At 41.4% G+C, this 24348-nt stretch overlaps 1 protein-coding gene and 1 pseudogene across 1 annotated transcript in view; both read right to left on the bottom strand.

The window, feature by feature from the left end:
* LOC126092749 (cilia- and flagella-associated protein 44) overlaps positions 1-24348 on the bottom strand; it is a 668515-nt gene that overhangs the window by 354617 nt on the left and 289550 nt on the right. The window lies entirely within an intron of this gene.
* LOC126093836 (5S ribosomal RNA) lies at positions 14675-14792 on the bottom strand (annotated as a pseudogene).

Below are 24348 nucleotides of genomic sequence, written 5' to 3'. Positions count from 1 at the left end.
AAAACTATTTGAGTTCTGAATGTCTGTTTATTTGGAACAGTTAATTATCACTGCCTTGTCTGCCTAACACATTATTTTAACCAACATGTGTTTTGTACAGTTATAGAACACTAATAAAGACAGTTTAGGTACAGGAATACTATTATGACACTGAGTTTGAGGGTCCATTGTGTTCTGCATCAAGTGGGCTACAAATATCAAACCTTACTTGTCGCTAAGTGTGCAATACCCTGTACATTAGATCAGTAGTACATCAGTAAGTGAGCCATGTGTATTTTGTATTGTTATAAAATAATAATACAGACAATTTTTACTTGGAAATAACTATGTGATATTTAATTTGAGGGTACATTCTGCCTTGCAAAGCTCATTGACAAGAGCAGTACAGAGAACAAGACTCTGAGGTACATACAGATTGGCCATTTTGTTTTAATGGCCAGTAAAGTAAGAGAGAGTTGGCCTGTTTCCAGTAAAATGGTGTTGCTTAAGATGGAGTTGATAATTGTGATTGGGATTAAAATGGAGTTGATAATTGTGACTGCACACTAAAATGCTGGGACATGACTGGGAGATCCGAATATATGAGTATGTTGGCTTAGAAGCCCTGTTATTGGCCTGAATCAAAAAACTGCCATGGTTGGAAGAGGAGAGGTGTATGATGATGTCAGCCTGATGCCTCCGCTCTGCCTCTGCAATGTAGGCAACCCCTGAGAGTTCTCTCGTGTGCTAGCCATGTGAATGGTATCCAGCCTGCCAATTGCTCTTCTTCTTACATGTAACAGGAATGTGGCACAGGTGAGATCATTCTGGCTGCAGGAATAGGGATTTGTGGGCAGTGCACATGACAGGGAGGTGTGGATTAGAAGTGGAGATAGCACAGAGGAAAAGGCAGATCATGGAAAAGAGTGGAGTACAAGTGAAGTTACTATCTTGCAGGGATAGTAGTGGATGTGGGACAGTGGCTAATAGAGAATTAGGCCAATTCCTTAAATGGTGCCTGAGTCACGCAATCCCCCTGAATGGCCTAATTATAAAAATCCTCCTCTCTAAATGCCACCCCTTCTTTCACAATGACCTACAAATTTTGCCAGTTCCTATCTCTCATGGATCAGATATTTGAGAATCAAATCCTCATGATACAGGTCTTCCTGAACCTCGTCTGCTTCCTTTGCAAGATACTGTTACTGTGCAACCCCAGGAATTCTGAATGTTCAAAATTACAACATTAACTGTACTTCTGAATGAGATTCACATAAAAATGTTTAAGTTTGATAAGAACACAGTTTTTCACAGAAAGTTGTATCATTTTGGTTCACCATACCTTGCCTCTTCAATATTGTCTGGCAAATAGCTGATAAATTGTTTGTAAAGTACTGTTGTTATTGTGGTCTTCAGACCAGAGACTGGTTTGATGCAGCTCTCCATGCTACTCGATCCTGTGCAAGCTTCTTCATCTCCCATCCTTCTGAATCTGTTTAGTGTATTCATCTCTTGGTCTCCATCTACGATTTTTACCCTCCACGCTCCCCTCCAATACTAAATTGGTGATCCCTTGATGCCTCAGAACATGCCCTACCAACCGATCCCTTCTTCTAGTCAAGTTGTGCCACAAATTTCTCTTCTCTCCAATTCTATTCAGTACCTCCTCATTAGTTATGTGTAAAGTACTATTGCCTCTGTAATATGTGAGCTAATACAGTGTGGTTAAAATAAAATTGGACTGGATAATACTTGAGGCTGAAACAAAATACATTGACTAAGTTAATGAACAGAGCATATGACAAATTGCCACGGTTGTGTTTATGATGTCAAATTATAATCATACATGTTGCTCTCAGGACAGTTTTATTTTGGATATTCTGTGGTAAATGTCTTGCCCCAATCTGGTGTCAAATTTCTCTTCAGAATAGTGTTCCCTTATAGCAGACTTAGTATATTATGCCAGTTATGTGGTTGGTGAGAGTACCTCAGTATATAGTAGTTTGATTACGTACATCCTTGTAACTCATGTACACATTGCACACACCTGAACATATAAGTGTTATCTGAATCTCTTTCACAGATTAAAGTGAAAATACAAATACCATTTAGCTCTATTACAGACATTTTTTGTACAGCCTACTTAAATTAGAATGAATCTGTGTTTGTGGTGCTTAAATAACTGAAATAAGTTTTATATCATCAGCAGTTATGCATTATATTAACTATTCAGTTCAGCCAGATTGAGGTGACACACTGGTTACCATATTAAACTCGCATTTTGGAGGAAAATATTTCAAATCCACATCGAACCATCCTGATTTAGGTTTTCCATAATTTCCCTACTTCACTTGAGGCAAATGCCAGGATGGTTCCTCTGAAAGGGGATGGCTGATTTCCTTCCCTATCTTCGAAACTGTCCAAGCTTGTGCTCTGTCTCTACTGACCCTGATGTTGACACGACAAACCCTAATCTTCCTTCAATCTTTGTTCATTTCAGGCCATTTGCTATCATCCATGGTTTGGCTTGACATAATTGTATAAACAGTAGAACATAAAATGTATGGTCGTAGTACTTCTTTAGTGATATGTTTATAGTTGGGCCATCTAGTGAAATGTTGTGGGTAAAATAGCAGAAGGTGTCACTGTACTGGGAAATTTGGATATTATGAGAGTCTCCATCCATACTAAAGAAGTCAAGAGGATGCACCTTATTACTCAGCATGACCTCAACATGATGAAGGATTTTTGCATCAATGATAATCAGTACTTGACACTGAAGTGCTGATGTACGTATTGGTTCTGAGCACACATACCATAAGATTTCAGATTTGTAGGGCTACTGGAGAGACTTGCCATGTAAAAATGAGTAACCTCTTATGGTGATGCAGAAATCCAGTTCTCATTAATCCAGAAAACAAATAATTTGCTTGTCTGTTTTGGTTCGTACCTTTATAGTATTACATATAGCTAACGACTTTAACTGAAATACTCACTTGAGTATTACAACATTAATTCGACTTAATGTATTCTGTCAATTTCAATGGTTTTGCTACTTCCAATACATAAAATATCTGTACCCTCTGAAGACCTGTATAAAAGTAAATCTGTAAATGTTGTAGTACAGTGTTTGTTGTCATATGTACATCTCCATACTGCACTGCAATCATTACAATTGCATTTTTGCATATTCATTGTTCACTTGTGGCAAAAAATTGCACCAAACCTTGACATAGTTTGTTATAAGCACACTTCTATATAAACAGGTATGTAGAAGATGCAGTGACTCTACAAGAGACACTAACACAAGCAAAAACTGGTTTCACCCAGGTAAATAGACTTTGGAATTAAATTCATTGTAAGAAACTTGGCCGTATCTTTTGATCATAACACATTTCTGAGAGGCACTGTGGGAAAGAATGGCTTAATTTCATATAAGATAGGTTTGATCAGCCTTAAATTGCCTGTAGACATTTGTATAGTAATAATATGCATGAGAATTAAGTGGGTGATGAACCTAAAATGCCATCTGAAAGCAAAAATGTATAATTGAAGTAAAGATCTCCCTTAAAATGACAATGATGAATAAATTATCAGTGCATTGTAATATAAATGTAAACTGTAGAATTTTTGAATGTTGTGGTAGTTGTTTTTCTTCAGTCCAAATTTGTGCTGTACGGGCCTCTTCATTTCTATATAAGTGTTACAACCTTCATTCATGTCAACCTGCTTATTGCAGTCAAGCCCTGTTGTTCCCCTACAAGTTTTAGTCCCCTCCCCCAAACATCATCTTTTACCAAACTGACAACTTCCTGATGCTTCAAGATGTATCCTATCAATCAATCTCTTGTTTTTAGTCAAGTAGTGTCATAAATGTCTTTACAATCTGCTTCAGTAACACCTCATTGGCTACCCGATATATCCATATAATTTTCAGCAGCCTTCTGTAATACTATATTTTGAAAGCAACTTTCTTACTCATTCCAAAAACCAACAGACTTCCAGCTTGCATAACAAAAATATTTGTTGTCGTTGTTGTTGTTGTAGTCTTCAGTCCTGAGACTGGTTTGATGCAGCTCTCCATGCTTCTCTATCCTGTGCAAGCTTCTTCATCTCCCAGTACTTACTGCAACCTACATCCTTCTGAATCTGCTTAGTGTATTCATCTCTTGGTCACCCTCTACGATTTTTACCCTCCACGCTGCCCTCCAATGCTTAATTTGTGATCCCCTGATGCCTCAGAACATGTCCTACCAACCGGTCCCTTCTTCTGGTCAAGTTGAGCCACAAACTCCGCTTCTCCCCAATTCTATCCAATACCTCCTCATTAGTTATGTGATCTACCCATCTAATCTTCAGCATTCTTCTGTAGCACCACATTTCGAAAGCTTCTATTCTCTTCTTGTCCAAACTATTTATTGTCCATGTTTCACTTCCATACATGGCTACACTCCATACAAATACTTTCAGAAACGACTTCCTGACACTTCAATCTATACTCGATGTTAACAAATTTCTCTTCTTCAGAAACACTTTCCTTGCCATTGCCAGTCTACATTTTATATCCTCTCTACTTCGACCATCATCAGTTATTTTGCTCCCCAAATAGCAAAACTCCTTTACTACTCTAAGTGTCTCATTTCCTAATCTAATTCCATCTTAATTTCACTACATTCCATAATGATCATTTTGCTTTTGTTGATGTTCATCTTATATCCTCCTTTCAAGACACTGTCCAATCCGTTCAACTGCTCTTCCAAGTCCTTTGCTGTCTCTGGCAGAATTACAATGTCATCGGCAAACCTCAAAGTTTTTATTTCTTCTCCATGGATTTTAATACCTACTCCTAATTTTTCTTTTGTTAGCTTTATTGCTTGCTCAATATACTGATTGAATAACATCGGGAGGCCGGCCGGTGTGACCGTGCGGTTCTAAGCACTACAATTTGGAACCGAGCGACCGCTACGGTCGCAGGTTCGAATCCTGCCTCGGGCATGGATGTGTATGATGTCCTTAGGTTAGTTAGGATTAATTAGTTCTAAGTTCTAGGCGACTGATGACCTCAGAAGTTAAGTCGCATAGTGCTCAGAGCCATTTGAACCATTTAACATCGGGAGAGGCTACAACCCTGTCTTACTCCCTTCCCAACCACTGCTTCCCTTTCGTGCCCCTCGACTCTTATAACTGCCATCTGGTCTCTGTACAAATTGTAAATAGCCTTTCGCTCCCTGTATTTTACCCCTGCCACCTTTAGAACTTGAAAGAGAGTATTCCAGTCAACATTGTCAAAAGCTTTCTCTAAGTCTACAAATCTAGACACGTAAGTTTGCCTTTCCTTAATCTTTCTTCTAAGATAAGTCGTAAGGTCAGTATTGCCTCACATGTTCCAACATTTCTACGGAATCCAAACTGATCTTCACTGAGGTCAGATTCTACCAGTTTTTCCATTCATCTGTAAAGAATTCGCGTTAGTATTTTGCATCTGTGAATTATTAAACTGATAGTTCGGTAATTTTCACATCTGTCAACACCTGCTTTCTTTGGGATTGGAATTATTATATTCTTCTTGAACTCTGAGGGTATTTCGCCTGTCTCATACATCTTGCTCACCAGATGGTAGAGTTTCGTCAGGACTGGCTCTCCCAAGGCCGTCAGTAGTTCTAATGGGATGTTGTCTACTCCCAGGGCCTTGTTTCGACTCAGGTCTTTCAGTGCTCTGTCAAACTCTTCACACAGTATCGTATCTCCCATTTCATCTTCATCCACATCCTCTTCCATTTCTATAATATTGTCCTCAAGTACATCACCCTTGTATAGACCCTCTATATACTCCTTCCACCTTTCTGCTTTCCATTCTTTGCTTAGAACTGGGTTTCCATCTGAGCTCTTGATATTCATACAAGAGGCTCTCTTTTCTCCAAAGGTCTCTTTAATTATCCTGTAGGCAGTATCTATCTTGCCCCTCGTGAGATAAGCCTCTAAATCCTTACATTTGTCCTCTAGCCATCCCTACTTAGCCATTTTGCACTTCTTGTCGATCTCATGTTTGAGACGTTTGTATTCCTTTTTGCCTGCTTCATTTACTGCATTTTTATATCATCCCCTTTCATCAATTAAATTCAATATTTCTTCTGTTACCAAGGGTTTCTACTAGCCCTCATCTTTTTACCTACTTGGTCCTCTGCTGCCTTCACTACTTCATTCCTCAGAGCTACCCATTCTTCTTCTACTGTATTTCTTTCCCCCATTCCTGTCAATTGTTCCCTTATGATCTTCCTGAAACTCTGTACAACCTCTGGTTTAGTCAGTTTATCCATGTCCCATCTCCTTAAATTCCCACCTTTTTGTAGTTTCTTCAGTTTTAATCTACAGTTCATAACCAATAGATTGTGGTCAGAGTCCACATCTGCACCTGAAAATATCTTACAATTTAAAACCTGGTTCCTAAATCTCTGTCTTACCATTATATAATCTATCTGATACCTTCTAGTATCTCCAGGATTCTTCCATGTATACAACCTTCTTGCATGGTTCTTGAACCAAGTGTTAGCTATGATTAAGTTATGCTCTGTGCAGAATTCTACCAGATGGCATCCTCTTTCATTTCTTATCCCCAATCCATATTCACCTACTATGTTTCCTTCTCTCCCTTTTCCTACTCTCGAAGTCGAGTCACCCATGACTATTAAATTTTCATCTCCCTTCACTACCTGAATAATTTCTTTTACCTCATCATACATTTCATCAATTTCTTCATCATCTGCAGAGCTAGTTGGCATATAAACTTGTACTACAGTAGTAGGCATGGGCTTCGTGTCTATCTTGGCCGCAATAATGCATTCACTATGCTGTTTGTAGTAGCTTACCCACACTCCTATTTTTTATTCATTATTAAACCTAATCCTGCATTACCCCTATTTGATTTTGTATTTATAACCCTGCATTCATCTGACCATAAGTCTTGTTCCTCCTGCCACCGAACTTCACTAATTCACTAACTTTAACCTATCCATTTCCCTTTTTTAATTTTCTAACCTACCTGCCCGATTAAGGGATCTGACACTTCACCCTCCAATCCGTAGAACACCAGTTTTCTTTCTCCTGATAATGACGTCCTCTTGAGTAGTCCCCGCCCGGAGATCCAAATGGGGGACTATTTTACCTCCAGAATATTTTACCCAAGAGGATGCCATCATCATTTAACTATACAGTAAAGCTGCATGCCCTTGGGAAAAATTACGGCTGTAGTTTCCCCTTGCTTTCAGCCATTCGCAGTACCAGCACTGCAAGGCCGTTTTGGTTAGTGTTACAAGGCCAGATCAGTCAATCATACAGGCTGTTGCCCCTACAACTACTGAAAAGGCTGCTACCCCTCTTCAGGAACCACACATTTGTCTGGCCTCTCAACAGATACCCTACTGTTGTGGTTGCACCAAAGGTACGGCCATCTGTATCGCTGAGGCACGCAAGCCTCCCGACCATCGGCAAGGTCCGTGGTTCATGGGGGAGGGGGAGGGGGGACCATCTATTTCATCTTCTAAAATAAACACATTTGGTCATGATAACAGACTGATCTCTAGAATAGCTCAAGATCAGGGCTGGGCGGAAATGTGACAATCAGGTTGCAAGTTTGCAAAGCCAACGAACATGGAAGTGAATAAAATTTGTGGTAGCAAATTCCTCTGCAACTTAGTATGATGCTGTGCCACATTAAATGCACATTCCATTATAAAAAATAAAACTGCAAGGTAAACTGAAGAAGTCTATTAAATAATATACAAGATGAACCAAAACCTCTGACAAATTTCAGACATTGTTCAGGGACACCTTCTGTGTATTCTGGTACAAGGGGTGCCAGCTGATTATAAAATAATAGGGTAATTGCGATTTATTCCATTTGTTACCCCAGTCACCTTCATTTCTGTGAAAATACTCTCATATCAATGAAAAGGCTATTAATATGCAACTATTCTAATGTGAAAGGATCCGGTTTCTCATAGGGACCTATATACAGATGTAAAAGTACTGTGATGAAGTCATCATCTCTGCAGGAACAGCTCAGTATAGCATCATAGTGTTGCTCTTTCATTGCATTCAGTGATCCCACACATGATGTCTACACTTCATCAGTAAATCAATCCCTAGTGCTATGTATCATTGTTAATGTACAACTAATATTGTTGGAAAAACAAACCTAAGTCATAATGGAGCAGTACAGAATGCAAGCTCAAGCTCAAGGGCCTAGACTAAAGTGGACATTACTGTTGCCAACGGCAAGTACCATGAGTAAATAGAACAACTGAAAAAAAAGACAGAGAGCGAATACCATCATCTTTTGCACTGTTGTGCTCTACTTTCAGTGCAATACAGATACTAACTGGGGCATAAAAACCACATAAATGAAATAATCCTGTATGAGTCACTGGAGACCATAAATATATTGCACCAAAATACTGAGAATGTACTCCTGAACAACCACTGAAAGTTCATCAGTGAAGTTCTGGTTATGTATATTAGTAATGGCAAAGTTGTGGAATACAGAGTTCTTATGTACACCAGACTGTAACAGTGGAGCATTTCACAGGTTTTGAAGAAAATGATCTTATATTCTGAAAAGTTGTGTAACTAAAGTGCTGGCAAAGAAGTGCAATGCAGTGTTCTTACCACAGATGACACAATTAATTAAAGCATTTACATAGTTTTTGAAAATAGTTGTCTTACATTTTGAAATACTGATGTAAAACTAAAGGCACACAGGCAATTTAATTTTCTTAATAAGATAAGATCATATGATTTATATTGCATTAATGAAACAATCGAAAATCCAGCATGGAATGTGACAATATTATGAAAGGAAAATTGCCACTCACCATATAGTAGAGATGCCGAGTCACAGATAGGCACGACAAAAAGACTGCCACAAATAAGCTTTTGGTCAGCAAAGCCTTCATCAATGATGATGACAGACACACACACACACACACACACACACACACACACACAAACACACACACACACACATATGCAAGCGCAACTCATACACACATGACTGCAGTCTCTGGCAAATGAAGCCACACTGCGAGCAGCAGCACCACTGCATGATGGAAGTGGCAACTGGGTGGGGGTAAGGAGGAGGCTGGGACAGGTAGGGGGAGGAATAATAGGATAGGGTGGGGGGCAGTGTAGTGCTGTTGGGGAGTGTGCAGGGATGAGGTGGAGAGAAGGTAGGGCAGCTATGTGCAGTTGTTTAGACGGAGGCCAGGGGGAGGTGGGGGAGAGGGAGTGGAAAAGGAGAGAAGTAAAGTAAAAACGTCCTGCCCACTATCCTTCCCACCCCTCAAACAGTGGTATTCCACTGTCTACCGAATCTACCGATTATACTTGTCCATCCCTACACAACTCCTGCTCCCAACCCCTAACCTAATGGCTCATATCCCAATAACAGACCTAGATGCAAACCTGTCCCATACATCCTCCCACCAACATTTACTCCCATCCAATCACAAACATTGCCTATCTCATTAATGGCAGGGCTACCTGTGAAACCAGTCATATGATCTACAAGCTAAGCTGCAAACAACTGTGCTGCGTTCTATGTTTGCATGACAACCACCAAGCTGTCTGTCTGCATGAATGACCACTGGCAAACTGTGGCCAAGAAATAAGTGGACCACCCTGTTGCAGAGCACGCTGTCCAACACAACATCCTTTTTTTAATGACTGCTTCACAGCTTGTGCCATACGGATCCTTCTCACAAACACCAGCTTTTCTGAATTGCACAGGTGGGAACTTTTCCTTCAATATATACTACATTCCCATAACCCTCTTGTCGTCAATGTTTGTTAGTCATTGTACTCACCTGTCCAGTCTGTTCCCTGTTCCCATTCTAGCACTACACAGCCCTCATTCTAACGTCACACCCAGTCTTTTTACTTCTCTCCTTTTCCGCTACCCCACCACCTCCCCCCAGTGCTCCATCTAACCTCCCAACTGCACATAGCTGCCCTACTCTCTCTCCACCTCGCCCTGCGCACTCCCCAACAGCACTTCACTGTCCCCCACTCCATCCTACCACCCCAGCCTCCTCCTTACCCCCACCCAGTCGCCACTCCCATCATGCACTTGTTCTGCTGCTTGCAATGTGGCTTCAGTTGCCAGAGACTGCAGTCAAGTGTGCGTGAGATGCGTTTCCATGAGTGTGTGTATGTGTGTTGCTATTTTCGATGAAGGCCTTGCTAGCCGAAAGCTTATTTGTAACACTCTTTTTGTTGTGCCTATCTGCGACTCAACATCTCTGCCATATGGTGAGTGACAACTTTCCTTTCATAATATTGTAACATACTGCATTAATGATAATTCAAGCCTGCCTTCATAATGTTATCACCAGCGATCAGGAAAATCAGTATGAACTTGTTAGTTCAATATGTATTTTATTATCTGAACATAAAGGTCACTAGTGCGTGAGTGGATTAACACCCACTCTCGCTACCATTTCACACCTAGGTTTTGGCAACAGGCCAATCGGTAGCATATCCAAAGGTCTAGGTCTGGTCTCAAGGCAACAGTTTGGCTGTAAGAGCAAGTGGGCTCCACTACACAACTTTTGTCCAGAAGAGTATACATTTGAAACTAAAAACTAAAATTCCTGCTTCACAGTGCAATAAAATACAACTTCTGAATTACAAGAACACTGCCAATTACAGAACACATTTGAAAATGAGGAAATAGTATCATGTTCTTGAAAATTCTTCTTGAGGATTCATTTACATTATTTATCATTGCAACCTCCGAAATATTTCATCCTGTTGCCCTAAGGTAGTAAAACAGAAATGTAGCAACTGCCAAGAAACATAATGCCACACCTGAGCACAGAGAGATCACAACTGACCTGCAAACACTTAGAATTCTGATGATAATTTCTTACAAAAAATAGAGTATGTCAACTATATACAGGTAAAATGAAAAGAATAGAAATCAGGTTGTCCAAATGCACGTTGAATTATGAGTACATGAATAGCTCTCAAAACAATATAAAGCTGCACAAAATTTTATCAATATCCAAGTGGGTAGAAGTAAGAATAGCAAAAACCCTCCCTCAGGAGATGCTATCTCTCCATATGGTTTCAACAGATTCTTCGTTAATGCTTATGAGAAAAGAAAATTTAAAAAAACTAAATTTGACAACATCCAGAATACAAACAATTTTAATCTGAATCATTTGGAACTCATTGTTCATACATTTCATTGGAAGGACATTAATGTAAATTATTACAGAAGTAGCAAAGTTAGGTCACACAAAATCAGAGAACATTTATTGTCCCTCCAATTTTGCAATAAAAAACTTTATGGGTATAACAGCACACCCACTATGTTCACTGATTCATTAGATGTTTAGTGGAGTCCATTATCCTTGATCCTTAAACAATGTAGTTGTTACACTTCCACTAAAAAATTTGTGACCAGACACTTTCTAATAATTAGTCCCCAATCTCTCTTGTATCCAACCTTTCAAAAGCACTAGAGTACTGCATACAGTTCCAGATCTGTGAACATCTATCAAAAAATAACATTCTCAGTGAGACATAGGATAGTTTCAGGCATTGTCTGTCAATGGAGAAAGTATCTGAAGATATTTTTTCATTTGAACTAGACTCATTTCTGTCATGATTATCTATTAATGCCATGGTAGTAGATCTCAGGAAGGCATCTGAATCAGTCAGCCATATGATGCTGATAAATAAAAACAAAACTCTCTTTCATAATCTCAACCCTGAGTGAGGGAAAACAAATACTACAGTTATACTATAGAAAAACGAATGCTCTGGATGTCATATGTCTTTGCTATTTATAATCTATGTAAGTGATCAGTCAAGTACTATGTTGCAAAAGTCTACGATACATGCATATGCCACCACATTTGCATCACCTGGGTAAGTCTTAGTAGCATTAAAGCATCAAAGTAAAAATCATCCCAGAGCAGCCAGTAGATGGTTTAGAAACAATGATCTGATTTATAAAGAATAAATTGTATCTTAACCTTGAGACAACTCTAAGCGTTCTCATTAGTTGACCTACTAAAGATGTGCTTCTCCTAAACTACTCAGGGTTCCACTTGACTTAAAGTGTCATGTGGAATATCTGTGAATGGACTTGGCATTTATTAAGTAAAGTTTGGCTTTGTGTTAGTGGCAATCTATTATACATTGCATATTATGCCTTTTTTTCTACAACCACTTGACATATGGAGTTCAGTTGTATGGCAATTCCTCTCAATTAAAAAAAAATCTTAATGCCAGTAAAGGGCAGTCAGATAAATTTTTGTAACTCATTAAAGAATCTTGTACGCCACATTTCAAAAAACTGAAAATACCAAGAGTTACATTCCTCTTTATTCTACATTGTTTGATACATACAAAGGAAAACCAACAGTCTGTTCACCAACATGATAAACCAATGACACCAGATTGACATCCCAATTGCATGACAAAAAGTTCCAGGCCAATTACAGATACCAGTATTTAACAAATGGCCAGCACAGGCATAAGGTGTGGTACGCAGTGTATTCAGACACACTAAATGAAACTGGCTTACACAAAAACTATTTAAACAATTGATGAATTTAAAATGTGTCCTCAAAATGACTGAATACTAATGTTTTAGCATTTATGTTTCATGTGTGTATGTACTTACTGTTTGTCTGATGAATAAATTATATTTTGATAGTAATTTGTTTATTTATGTATCCAAGAACCATATCACAGTGATACAGGGTTTCTCATTATAATGCAAGGAAAATAAATAGCTCTAATATACATACACACAGAATATACAAGTATGTTTTATGAGGATCAGACAGGTGGTTGACTGTGGCCTTGCTGAAGCGATCATCCCACATTTGCCTATTTGCACCAAATATAAAATCTAAGACAAAAAAAAAGGACACATCGCAAGGAATAATCTAAATGGGAAGTTTCAGAAAAACTCAATTTTTTGTTCAAGAGAAAGGGCCCCACAAATTGTGCAAGTCAATAATGCATTGGTCCACCTCTGGCCCTTATGCAAGCAGTTATTCCACTTCTCATTGATTGACAGAGTTGTTGGATGTCCTCCTGAGGTATACCATGCCAAATTCTGCCCAATAGGCACGTTACACTGTTAAAATCCTGAGATAACTGGAGGACCCTGCCCATAATGCTCCAAATATGCTCAGTTGGGGATAGATCTGGCGACCATGCTGGCCAGGTAGGGTTTGGCAAGCATGAAGACAAGCAGTAGAAACTCTTGCTGTGTTCGTGCAGGAATTATCTTGCTGAAATGTAAGCCCAGGATCACTTGTCATGAATGTCAACAAAACAGGGAAGAGCATATCATACACATACCACTGTGCTGTAAGGATATCACGGGTGACAACCGAAGAGGTTCTGCTATGAAAAGAAATGACACACCTGATCATCACTCCCAGCTGTTGGGCCATATGGTAGGTGACAGGCAGGATGCTATCCCATCCCTGTCCATGGTGTCTCCAGACACATGTTTGGCCTGGAATCTCATTGACTGGAGTAGAATTGTCTTGAGTGATGGGTCCCACTTCGAACTGAGCCCTGATGACAAGCAAGAGTGTGTCTGGGGATACCAAGGATAGCAGTGTGACACCAACCTGACCATCACCCACAGCAGGAGTGGTGATCAGGGGTACCATTTCTTTTCATAGTAGGACTCTTCAGTTTTCATCCACAGCACCATTACAGCACAGTGGAACATTGATGATATTCTATGCCCTATTTTGTTGCCCTTCGTGGCAAGCCATCCTGGGCTTACATTTCAGGAAGATAATACTTGCCTGTACATGGAGGCAGTTTCTTTGTGCTTGTCAAACCCTACCTTGATCAGCAAGGTCGCCAGATCCTTCCCCAGTTGAGACTGTTTGGAGCATTATGGGCAAGGTCTTCTAACCATCTCAGGATTTTGACAGTCTAACACACCAACTGGACAGAATCTGACATGGTATACCTCAAGAAGATACCCGACAACTCTGTCAATCAGTATGAAACTGAATAACTGTTTCCCTAAGGGCCAGAGGTGGACCAATGTTTTACTGACTTGCTCAGTTTGTGCAGATTGTTCTCTTGAATAAATTATTCAATTTTTCTGAAATCATAGTCATTTTTTTGTCTGTACATGTACTGATTTCCAAGCCATTTAGATAATTCCCTCATGGTCAATATCTCTTCTTTTCTTTTCTTAGAGTGTATTGTAAGATAAAACATAGTTCTGACTGGATTACTATGGATGCCTGCAGGTGACACCTGGATCACAAACATCGCATCTTACCATATCTTCCTCATAATAACTGTACATGTTTTTATCTGTATCGGTATTAGCTCACAAAATGAGGAGGCTCAACTAAACCTACTGATACTGGAAGTAAGCTTTGTCCCACGTCATAATGATGTGGCATATAATGTAATAAAAAACTAAAAACTAAGCTCATGCTGCACAGGCCATGAAGGCCCAAAGGTACCGACTGGCCGCCATGTCATCCTCAGCCCACAGGCATCACTGGGCGTGGATATGGAGGGGCATGTGGTCAGCACACCGCTCTCCTGGCTGTATGTCAGTTTCCGAGACTGGAGCCGCTACTTCTCAATCAAGTAGCTCCTCAGTTTGCCTCATAAGGTCTGAGTGCACCCCACTTGCCAACAGTGCTCAGCAGACCAGATGGTCACCCATCCAAGTGCTAACCCAGCCCGACAGCAGTTAACATCGGTGATCTGACGGGAACCGGTGTTACCACTGTGGCAAGGCCGTTGGCTATATTATGCAATACATGGGCAAATAGGATGAGAACAGAACAGTGACAGTACTTTTTTTTGTTTCTATATTAAGTTTTGGTATGTTGGTTGTGGTGCCAGACTGATCTCTAGCATAGCCCAAAGTATAGATTAGGTTGATAGATGACAATTTGGTTGTAACTTAATGAAGGCACAGAATGTGAATACACTATCTTAATTGTGGTCATCTGTAGCACACCCCAAGGCCTATGTTAGATTGAAATGTGATTCCTTGGTTGTTGGTTGGTGAAGTGGTACTGAAGTCTTCAGTTAATTGCATTTATATTCTTGAAACTAAACTAAACTTTGTCCGAACAGGCATTGGAAGGCCCAACAATACTGACCAGCAGCTGTGTCATCCTCAGCCCACAGGCATCACTGGATGCGGATATGGAGGGGCAAATGGTCAGCACACTGCTCTCCTGGCCGTATGTCAGTTTACGAGACCAGAGCCACTACTTCTCTAATAAGTAATTTCTCAGTTTGCCTCACAAGGGCTGACTGCACCACTCACTCTTGGACAAAGGTGTGCCTTGATTTTGCATGACCATTTCTGGGGCACAATGGCTTATTGTAGTAGATGCTTTTAATAACTTTCCTTATACCTCCAGGATGTATTTGTTTACCTCCTCAAAATAAATTCAAGCATTATCAAAAATTTTTTCTACAGAAAGGTTACCTACCACTTTGTTTACTGATAATAGTATCCAATTCACTTCTCAGGAATTAGAGACACACACAGGGAAATGGTACCACACATATTCAGCCAGCACCATTTCATCCACAATCCAATGGACTGGCAAACAGATTTGTGAGGTCCTTTATGATGCAAATGGCCAAGCTGTTTAGGGATTACATATTAACAGAGTTCTTATCCACATATAATACCACACGTAAGATGGTCAATTTCCAGTAAATAAGTTAAACTGTTGATCCCACAGGACCCTTCAGTTTATTGTCAAACTGACTGACCATCGTGACCTACCATATGTCACGCAGATTCTCAATGTCAAGCTGCATGACCAAGTGTTTGCCCCCATATTTCAACAGATAAAGCAACTGTGGATGCCAACACACACCAGCAAGCTGTTGGGTCATTCCATGTTTGAGACTGAATCAGCAGATGAGGCTAATGCCAGGAAACACTTGAATCAGTTACATCCAGGATAGGGTCTTGCCTCAAATGATGGAAATGCTTCCATGTTCTCTTTTTCAGGAAATCTCAGATCGGGTCTCTTGCCTGGTCACCCACAGCACCTGCAACCAGAATTTCTCATACATTACGACCTCATCTCCATGCACAGAAATATGGTCTAGAGTTTCAACATTGTCCCACTGGAGGTTGATGTCATCGATCCCTACGGGGAGAGGGATGCTGTACCCAAGTGGCACTGTGAGTGATCATTAGTGGATTTGTGTGCTCTACTATAATAGTCTTCATAAGAGTTAGAATTGTATTTACTACTGTGCTTGTAAGAAACAGGTAACTTCAGGTCAATGCTGTCACCCCACAGTAGTTTACTACCCTGATAAACACAGATAACAACTTCTGCATTGCATCTACTACAGCCACTTATCAATGGAAGCAAGGACCAAAATTTCTCAAATAGCCAGAGTCACAAGAAAAGTTGGTTATATGCCAGAACCAGTTGTGGCCATATCTACACAATAAGAGCCTATGTCATCTCCCCAACTATAGCAGCCAAAGGTGTAGTAACAGCTGCTTCAGCATTATCACACCAGTATGATTTGTGCCCTCAACAACTACCAGTCCCAGACATGAGCAACATCTGGAATGCAACGGAGATGGCACACCTAAAGATATACACTAAGAACCCTCATCTTCAGCCCATTTACAGTGGTGGTACAGAAGATGAACTGACAAGCCATTTACTCTGATGGGAATACATTTGACTGTCTTCCACCCTCCTTGGTAATCCAAGTATACATCAGGGTACAATCAGACATATATGTCAATTATAAGTGAAGAGATCTTGTATCCCAGCCAGATCACAGGAAATCACCCAACACGGATGAAAGCCTGCAGTCCCTAGGTGACACTGCTATTACCATATACATCATATGTGGATACATGCCACAGCACCAAGCCGCCAATGCATTACACTCAAACACTGAGTCAACAGCATCTGCATGGGCTGGCCACCAGAGGCTGCCCGTGAATTGTGTACATGGCACAGCACTCATTGTGCCATCTTACCAGTTCTCTCCTCTATAAAGGACAGTGCAGCAGGCACCCATCCTCAAATTGTGTACTACACTTATTAACCTGTTTCTGTTGTTTACTTGACTGTGGATAAATAAACTCTTGTTCTTTGTGGCTGCACTATTGTTGTGTCTAGCATTATGATGCAGTTGCTAACAAGTGTGGCATTCACTTCTGTGTGCTCATTCTGTTTGGTTTTTCCATCAATCCTCATGTCCATGTAGGCAGTGCTCAAATCTATACTCAAGTAGCTGCAGGCTTTTACATTTGCTGTCACAAACTTGTTGGCCACACTTGCTAGGCAGGCACCCATGCCATCAGCGCACCTACCACCCTTCCCCCCTCACTATGATGTAGCCGATGACTGGGCGGCTTATGAGAAGTGACTTCCTAACCTTTGGTATCACTGACGCACTTAAGTGTACAGCTTTCTTCCTTTCTTGAGTTTTCTCTTCAGATCCATCATTTGTCATGCCAGTTAAGCCTGCTCCAGGAACCTGTGACGCATTTATTCAATGGAATGTGTGCGTTGTTCTCAAAATATCACCATAAGATTCACACATGTCACTGTAGCACTTGTAGGGTTCTATTATTGTCATAATCACCCCACCAGTCCAACCAGTCTTGGACAGCCAAAATCCACAGCCTCAGTCACAAATGTCAGTTTGTTACCAATGCTCATCATGATTCCTATGCTTATTCTATGGTCTGTGACACCATCATTTAGTTGGTTCCTGACAAAGAGGTGTGCAAAGAAACCATCTTTGGTTGAAGTGTTGAATATTGCTCAATCTGTTGAGGTGTCTCATGCTGCTGGTGATCAGATTGAGGCTGGAGATGACATCAATGCAATGGCTCCTGTTCCTGGTCGTTGGGGGTCAGTTAGTTCTTGGGGGAGGAAGACATGGCAGCCATAAGAAATGCAGCCTCTGTGCCACACTGGACAGTGACATGCCAAACAGCACCCACAGCAGTGGCAGCTCCCCCACCTAGCCTAAACTGTTTCATGCAAAATGACAGTGCCACAACCCCTAACCACTGTGTACAACAAGAGTAAGAAGAAAGGACATACAGTGTCTGTGTGTCATTCCCAGCACTCTCCTGCAGATATGAACATCGATGTTAATTGGTTGTCTCCAGTGCTCATGAATAATAACAAATTGTTTATTGAAGTGTGACTGATGGACAAGAGTGTCCAGACTACAAGTGGACATAGGTGAAGCTGTGACACTGCTGAACTCCAAACTTATGCAGACTTGTGATCTCTGGCTTTGCTTCAAGTTACTAAAGATTTGGTGAGTTGCAACAAACAGAATATCCCAATTTTGGGACAACTGATGGCTCTGGCTAAGTATAAATCTGTAGTTCACTCCTTGACTTTTCTGGTAGTGGATGAGGTGCCAACATCTTGTTCGGCCTGGATGCTTTCAATGGTTTTGGTTTTTTCTTTACAGATGTGGTGCACTTTGTTTCTGGCAAGGTCCCTTACAGCAGGTAGAGTCTCTGTGTTCTGAGTTCTCACCTATTTTTTCAGAGGGGTCAATTCATGCCACTGATTTTAAGCCCACATTACCTTGAAACCAATGGCACAGCCACACATCTTGCATATGCTCCCTGTTTCAGTGGCTTTGTGTGATCAAGTAAAATCAGAATTGAGCAGGTTGATGTCACTGGAGTCATACAACTTATTACATCCAGTGAGTGGTCCACCTACTCATGATTGTTAAAAAACTGAATGGCCAGCTTCACCTCTGCCATGACTTCAAAGTTGCTGTTAACACTCAGTCCGTAACTGACACCTACCCTTGGCCCCATTAGGATGAGTTTCTGGTCAAACTCACAAAGGGCCAGTTTTTCTCTAAAACTGATTTACCTGAAGCCTATTTATTGATTCTGTCAAATGAGGATCTGAAAAGATTCCCTGTCGCTGACATGCCCTTTGGGTTCTACCAACATCAACACCTCCCCATTTGGTGTGGCTAGTGCGACAATGATGTTTCAGCATTTTCTGGAACAACTGACAATGTCAGTTCCAGGAAGCATCAACTATCTCAATGACATCATGACAGGTGCATTCCCAGAACAGCATTTACGCATCTTACATTCCTTGTTCACAGTCTTACATACTGCAGGATTCAATTGCAACTTGCCCACATCCCACTTTTTTCATGTGCTTGGGGTTTGAGGTTCCTCCCGATGGTGTAAAGCCTTTACATCATCATGTCACCACTGTTGTGGGTCTGCCTCACCCTTCCAATGTCAAAGAACTCTAAGTGCTTTTAGGGAACATTGCCTATTTTCACAAATTCATTCCAGATGCAGCCACATTAGCCATTCTCTCCATGAATTGCTCCACAAGGACGTTCCCTTTTGGTAAACACTGACCTATAAGCACCAATTTATGCTTTCGAAATCTAAATTACATTCTGCTCCTTGTTTGATACTTTCCATCCTAGCAACCCTATGTTCTTGACTACAGATGCTTTGGGACCATTCTTGCAAATTGCTATGAGGATGGTTCTGAATTCCAGTAGCTTACATGTCAAAAATGATCAGCTTCACTCAACAGCACTACCCCCAAGGTAGCACTGGCCATTGTGTACACCCTCAAAAAGCTTCGTGTATTATTGTATGGGTCTAATTTCCACCTCAACACAGAGCACAAACCCTTGGTTTTGTTGTTTAATCAATCTGCTTTGCTGCTCAACAAAGCAGCACATCGCCTCTAGCATTGGACCTTGTTTCTGTCTTGCTACAAATATCAAATACATATTTGGCCAACTGCCAATGCTGATACACTATCCCCACATCCGATGGGTCCATATCCTACTTTCGATCAGGATGAGCTCCTTTGTTTTCACTTAGATATTCAGGGGCTAGTCGAAGGATTTCCTCTTATGCGCTCCTGGATACAGTTACTGTTGGTGCTGATCAAATTTTGCATCAAGTTATTCACGTCATTCAGCATGGTTCACCAGACAGGCCTCTGGGCAGGGCTTCTGATCCTTTAAGTAACTATTATGCCCTTCATGACTGCCTTAGCTATGGATGGGCTGTAGCCCAGGGTTTTGATCTCGTCCGCACTATGGCAGGATGTGCTTCAGCTCCTACACCTGGAACACTGGGGAGTCTCTCATACCAAGACAATGACCTGTTGACATGTGTTTTGACCCAGCATTGATTGTGACATTGTTTATCTTGCCCCTATCTGCTCTTGACATGTGTTTTGACCCAGCATTGATTGTGACATTGTTTATCTTGTCCCTATCTGCTCTTAGTATGCTACACAACAGTTAGCATCACAGGCAATGCTCTGCAGTGTCTGTGGGAGAGCATCCATGTTGATTTTGGGACCCCCTTTCAAAATTCTTACAGGTTATTGGTTGTTGATGCTTTCTTGAAATTTCCATACAGTTTCGACTGTACTTCCATGTCAGCCATGCCTGTGGTTCAGGGCCTCTCAAAAACTTTCTGCTGGAGCATTGCCTATATACTCTTGTGACGAATAATGGTCCACAGTTTGTCTCACAGACCTTTGTGATTTCTGCACCAACTGAGGCATTTCCTATGTGACTGCTCCTTCTTTTCACCCCCAATCTAATGGTGAGGCAGAACAGCTCTATCCTCCATCAGCACCTGTCCCTGCCTCATGGGGCATCCCTGCTTTGAGTGCAGACCCACCCTCCTTGTGGACATCTGTGCTTCCTGCCTCTGCTCAGGGGGCCCGGTGCCCTGACACATGATACTGGCCCTTCCTGTGATGATTTCCTGTCACCTGTGCTTCCGCCACCACCTGGGCCAGTGCCACCAGGTCCCTTACCACCAAAGTCATCAGCACCACCACTCAAATGGTTAGTGCAGTTCCACCATGTTGAGGACACAGATGTGAAGATGCTACCAATACCTTATTACTCATCCTCTCTTAGGGTACTCCATGGGGGATGGGGGAGTCACCGCATATGTCTGTGGCCAACTTACTTCTGTCCTACTTGACAACTTTGTCCCAGAATCTGCTTCTGCCACCATTATTATCACCTGCAGCACCCACTGCAAAGACCATGGCTGTGTCACCATCTGCCTCAAAGCCTACATCAGATGAGTGCCCTTTCTCCAGGGCAGGAATGCTATAATCCTGTACATCAAAACTGGATATGTGCTGCAAAACAATACTGTTGGTGCACTACACTCGAATACTCCACCAATAAATCATTATGAAATGAAGACACAAGTGCAGATTAAATAAATTTCTATTTAGCATTGAACTTGTATAAGACTGGAGTCAAATGGGGCAAGACATTCAAAATTCTGAGAAAAATACAGTCAAAATATAGGGAGAGACAGGTAACACTCAACATGAACAAGAGTCAAGAGGGAATAATAAGAGTGGGAGACCACAAATGAAGGATTTGGATTAAAAAGGTGTAAGACAGGGCTGTAGTCTCTCCTCTTCTGTTCAACTTATACAGCAAAGAAGCAATGATGGAAATAGAAGAAAGATTCAGGAGTGGAATTAAAATTCAAGGTGAAAGGATACTGATGATACAATTCACTGCTGACGTTGCTATCCTCTGTGAATATGAAGAAGAATTACATGATCTGCTGAATGGAATGAGCAGTGTAATGAGTACAGACTATGGACTGAGAGAAAAATGAAAAAAGACAAAAGTCAAGAGAAGCAGCAGAAATGAAAACTGTGAGAAACTTATCATGACTGACAGAGCAAGGAAGACATCAAAAGTAGTCTAGCACTGGCAAAAAGGGCAAAAAGTCTACTAGTATCAAACATAGGCCTTAATTTGAGGAAGAAATTTCTGAGAATGTACGCTTGGAGCACAGCATTCTATGGTAGTGAAACATGGACTATGGGAAATCCAGAACAGAAGAGAATCGAAGTATTTGAGATGTGGTGCTACAGACAAATGTTGAAAATTAGGTGGACTCATAATGTAAGGAATAAGGAGGTTCTCCACAGTATTGGAGAGGAAAGGAATATGTGGGAAACACTGACAAGAAGAAGGGACAAGATGATAGGACACAGCAAATAATTCAGGACATAAGGTGCAGCTGAAACTTTGAGATGAAGACTTTGACATAGGAGACAAATTCAGTACAGGCCATGTCAAACCAGACACGAGATGGACAAGCAAAAAAATAAACAAATAAATAAATAAAAATTGGAGTAGTGTTTTTATGATGATGATGGACTCTGGGCATTCCTTTGGTCCATCTGGTATTACTCTATGGTTTGGCAGTCACAGGTCCTACAGTCATGTTGCTTGTATTAATAATACAATACATACAATAACACATACATACATACAATAATACATAATTATTAATAATGTATTAATAATATGTTTTGCGTGTCTATTGGATGACAGATGTGATATTTTGCGGCTAAAATTACAAAAAAGGAAAATAAGTGGAAACATTGCAGAATGGGCAGCAAAACAAAGGTGTCTTTATGAAATCATGTACAAAGAACTGCTCCAATTAGCACTGTATCTATTATATATTTCTCTTTTAATCATTTATCTAAAGATGATGTGACTTACTAAACGAAAGTGCTGGCATGTTGATAGACACACAAACAAACACAAACATACACACAAAATTCAAGTATTCGCAACCAACGGTTGCTTCATCAGGAAAGTGGGAAGGAGAGGGAAAGAAGAAAGGATGTGGGATTTAAGGGAGAGGGTACGGAGTCATTCCAATCCCGGGAGCGGAAAGACTTACCTTAGGGGGAAAAAAGGACAGGTATACACTCACACACACACACATATCCATCCGCATATACACAGACAAAACCTGTGTACACCTTGTACACCTTCCGGGTTATAGGACTGGAGTAGGTGGTGGTGGGAGGGTGCATGGGACAGGTTTTACACCGGGGGCGGTTATAAGGGTAGAAGCCAGAGGGTAGGGAAGGTGGTTTGGGGATTTCATAGGGATGAACTAAGAGGTTACGAAGGTTAGGTGGACGGCGGAAAGACACTCTTGTTGGAGTGGGGAGGATTTCATGAAGGATGGATCTCATTTCAGGGCAGGATTTGAGGAAGTCGTATCCCTGCTGGAGAGCCACATTCAGAGTCTGATCCAGTCCCGGAAAGTATCCTGTCACAAGTGGGGCACTTTTGTGGTTCTTCTGTGGGAGGTTCTGGGCTTGAGGGGATGAGGAAGTGGCTCTGGTTATTTGCTTCTGTACCAGGTTGGAAGGGTAGTTGCGGAATGCGAAAGCTGTTTTCAGATTGTTGGTGTAATGGTTCAAGGATTCCGGACTGGAGCAGATTCGTTTGCCACGAAGACCTAGGCTGTAGGGAAGGGACCATTTGATGTGGAATGGGTGGCAGCTGTCATAATGGAGGTACTGTTGCTTGTTGGTGGGTTTGATGTGGACGGACGTGTGAAGCTGGCCATTGGACAGATGGAGGTCAACGTCAAGGAAAGTGGCATGGGATTTGGAGTAGGACCAGGTGAATCTGATGGAACCAAAGGAGTTGAGGTTGGAGAGGAAATTCTGGAGCTCTTCTTCACTGTGAGTCCAGATCATGAAAATGTCATCAATAAATCTGTACCAAACTTTGGGTTGGCAGGCCTGGGTAACCAAGAAGGCTTCCTCTAAGCAACCCATGAATAGGTTGGCGTACGAGGGGGTCATCCTGGTACCCATAGCTGTTCCCATTAATTGTTGGTATGTCTGGCCTTCAAAAGTGAAGAAGTTGTGTGGGTCAGGATGAAGCTGGCTAAGGTAATGAGGAAAGAGGTTTTAGGTAGGGTGGCAGGAGATCGGCGTGAAAGGAAGTGCTCCATCGCAGCAAGGCCCTGGACGTGCGGAATATTTGTGTATAAGGAAGTGGCATCAATGGTTACAAGGATGGTTTCCGGGGGTAACTGATTGAGTAAGGATTCCAGGCGTTCGAGAAAGTGGTTGGTGTCTTTGATAAAGGATGGGAGACTGCATGTAATGGGTTGAAGGTGTTGATCAACGTAGGCAGAGATACGTTCTGTGGGGGCTTGGTAACCAGCTACAATGGGCGGCCGTGATGATTGGGTTTGTGAATTTTAGGAAGAAGGTAGAAGGTAGGGGTGCGGGGTGCTGCTGGGGTCAGGAGGTTGATGGAGTCAGGTGAAAGGTTTTGTAGGGGGCCTAAGGTTCTGAGGATTCCTTGAAGCTCCACCTGGACATCAGGAATGGGATTACCTTGGCAAACTTTGTATGTGGTGTTGTCTGAAAGCTGACGCAGTCCCTCAGCCACATACTCCCAACGATCAAGTACCACAGTCGTGGAACCCTTGTCCGCCGGAAGAAT

The sequence above is a fragment of the Schistocerca cancellata genome, chromosome 7, assembly GCF_023864275.1.
Source record: "Schistocerca cancellata isolate TAMUIC-IGC-003103 chromosome 7, iqSchCanc2.1, whole genome shotgun sequence".
In the NCBI taxonomy this organism is placed as follows: Eukaryota; Metazoa; Arthropoda; class Insecta; order Orthoptera; family Acrididae; genus Schistocerca; species Schistocerca cancellata.
The sequence above is the reverse complement of the archived record's forward strand: the minus strand, read 5'-3'. Positions and strand labels throughout refer to the sequence as shown.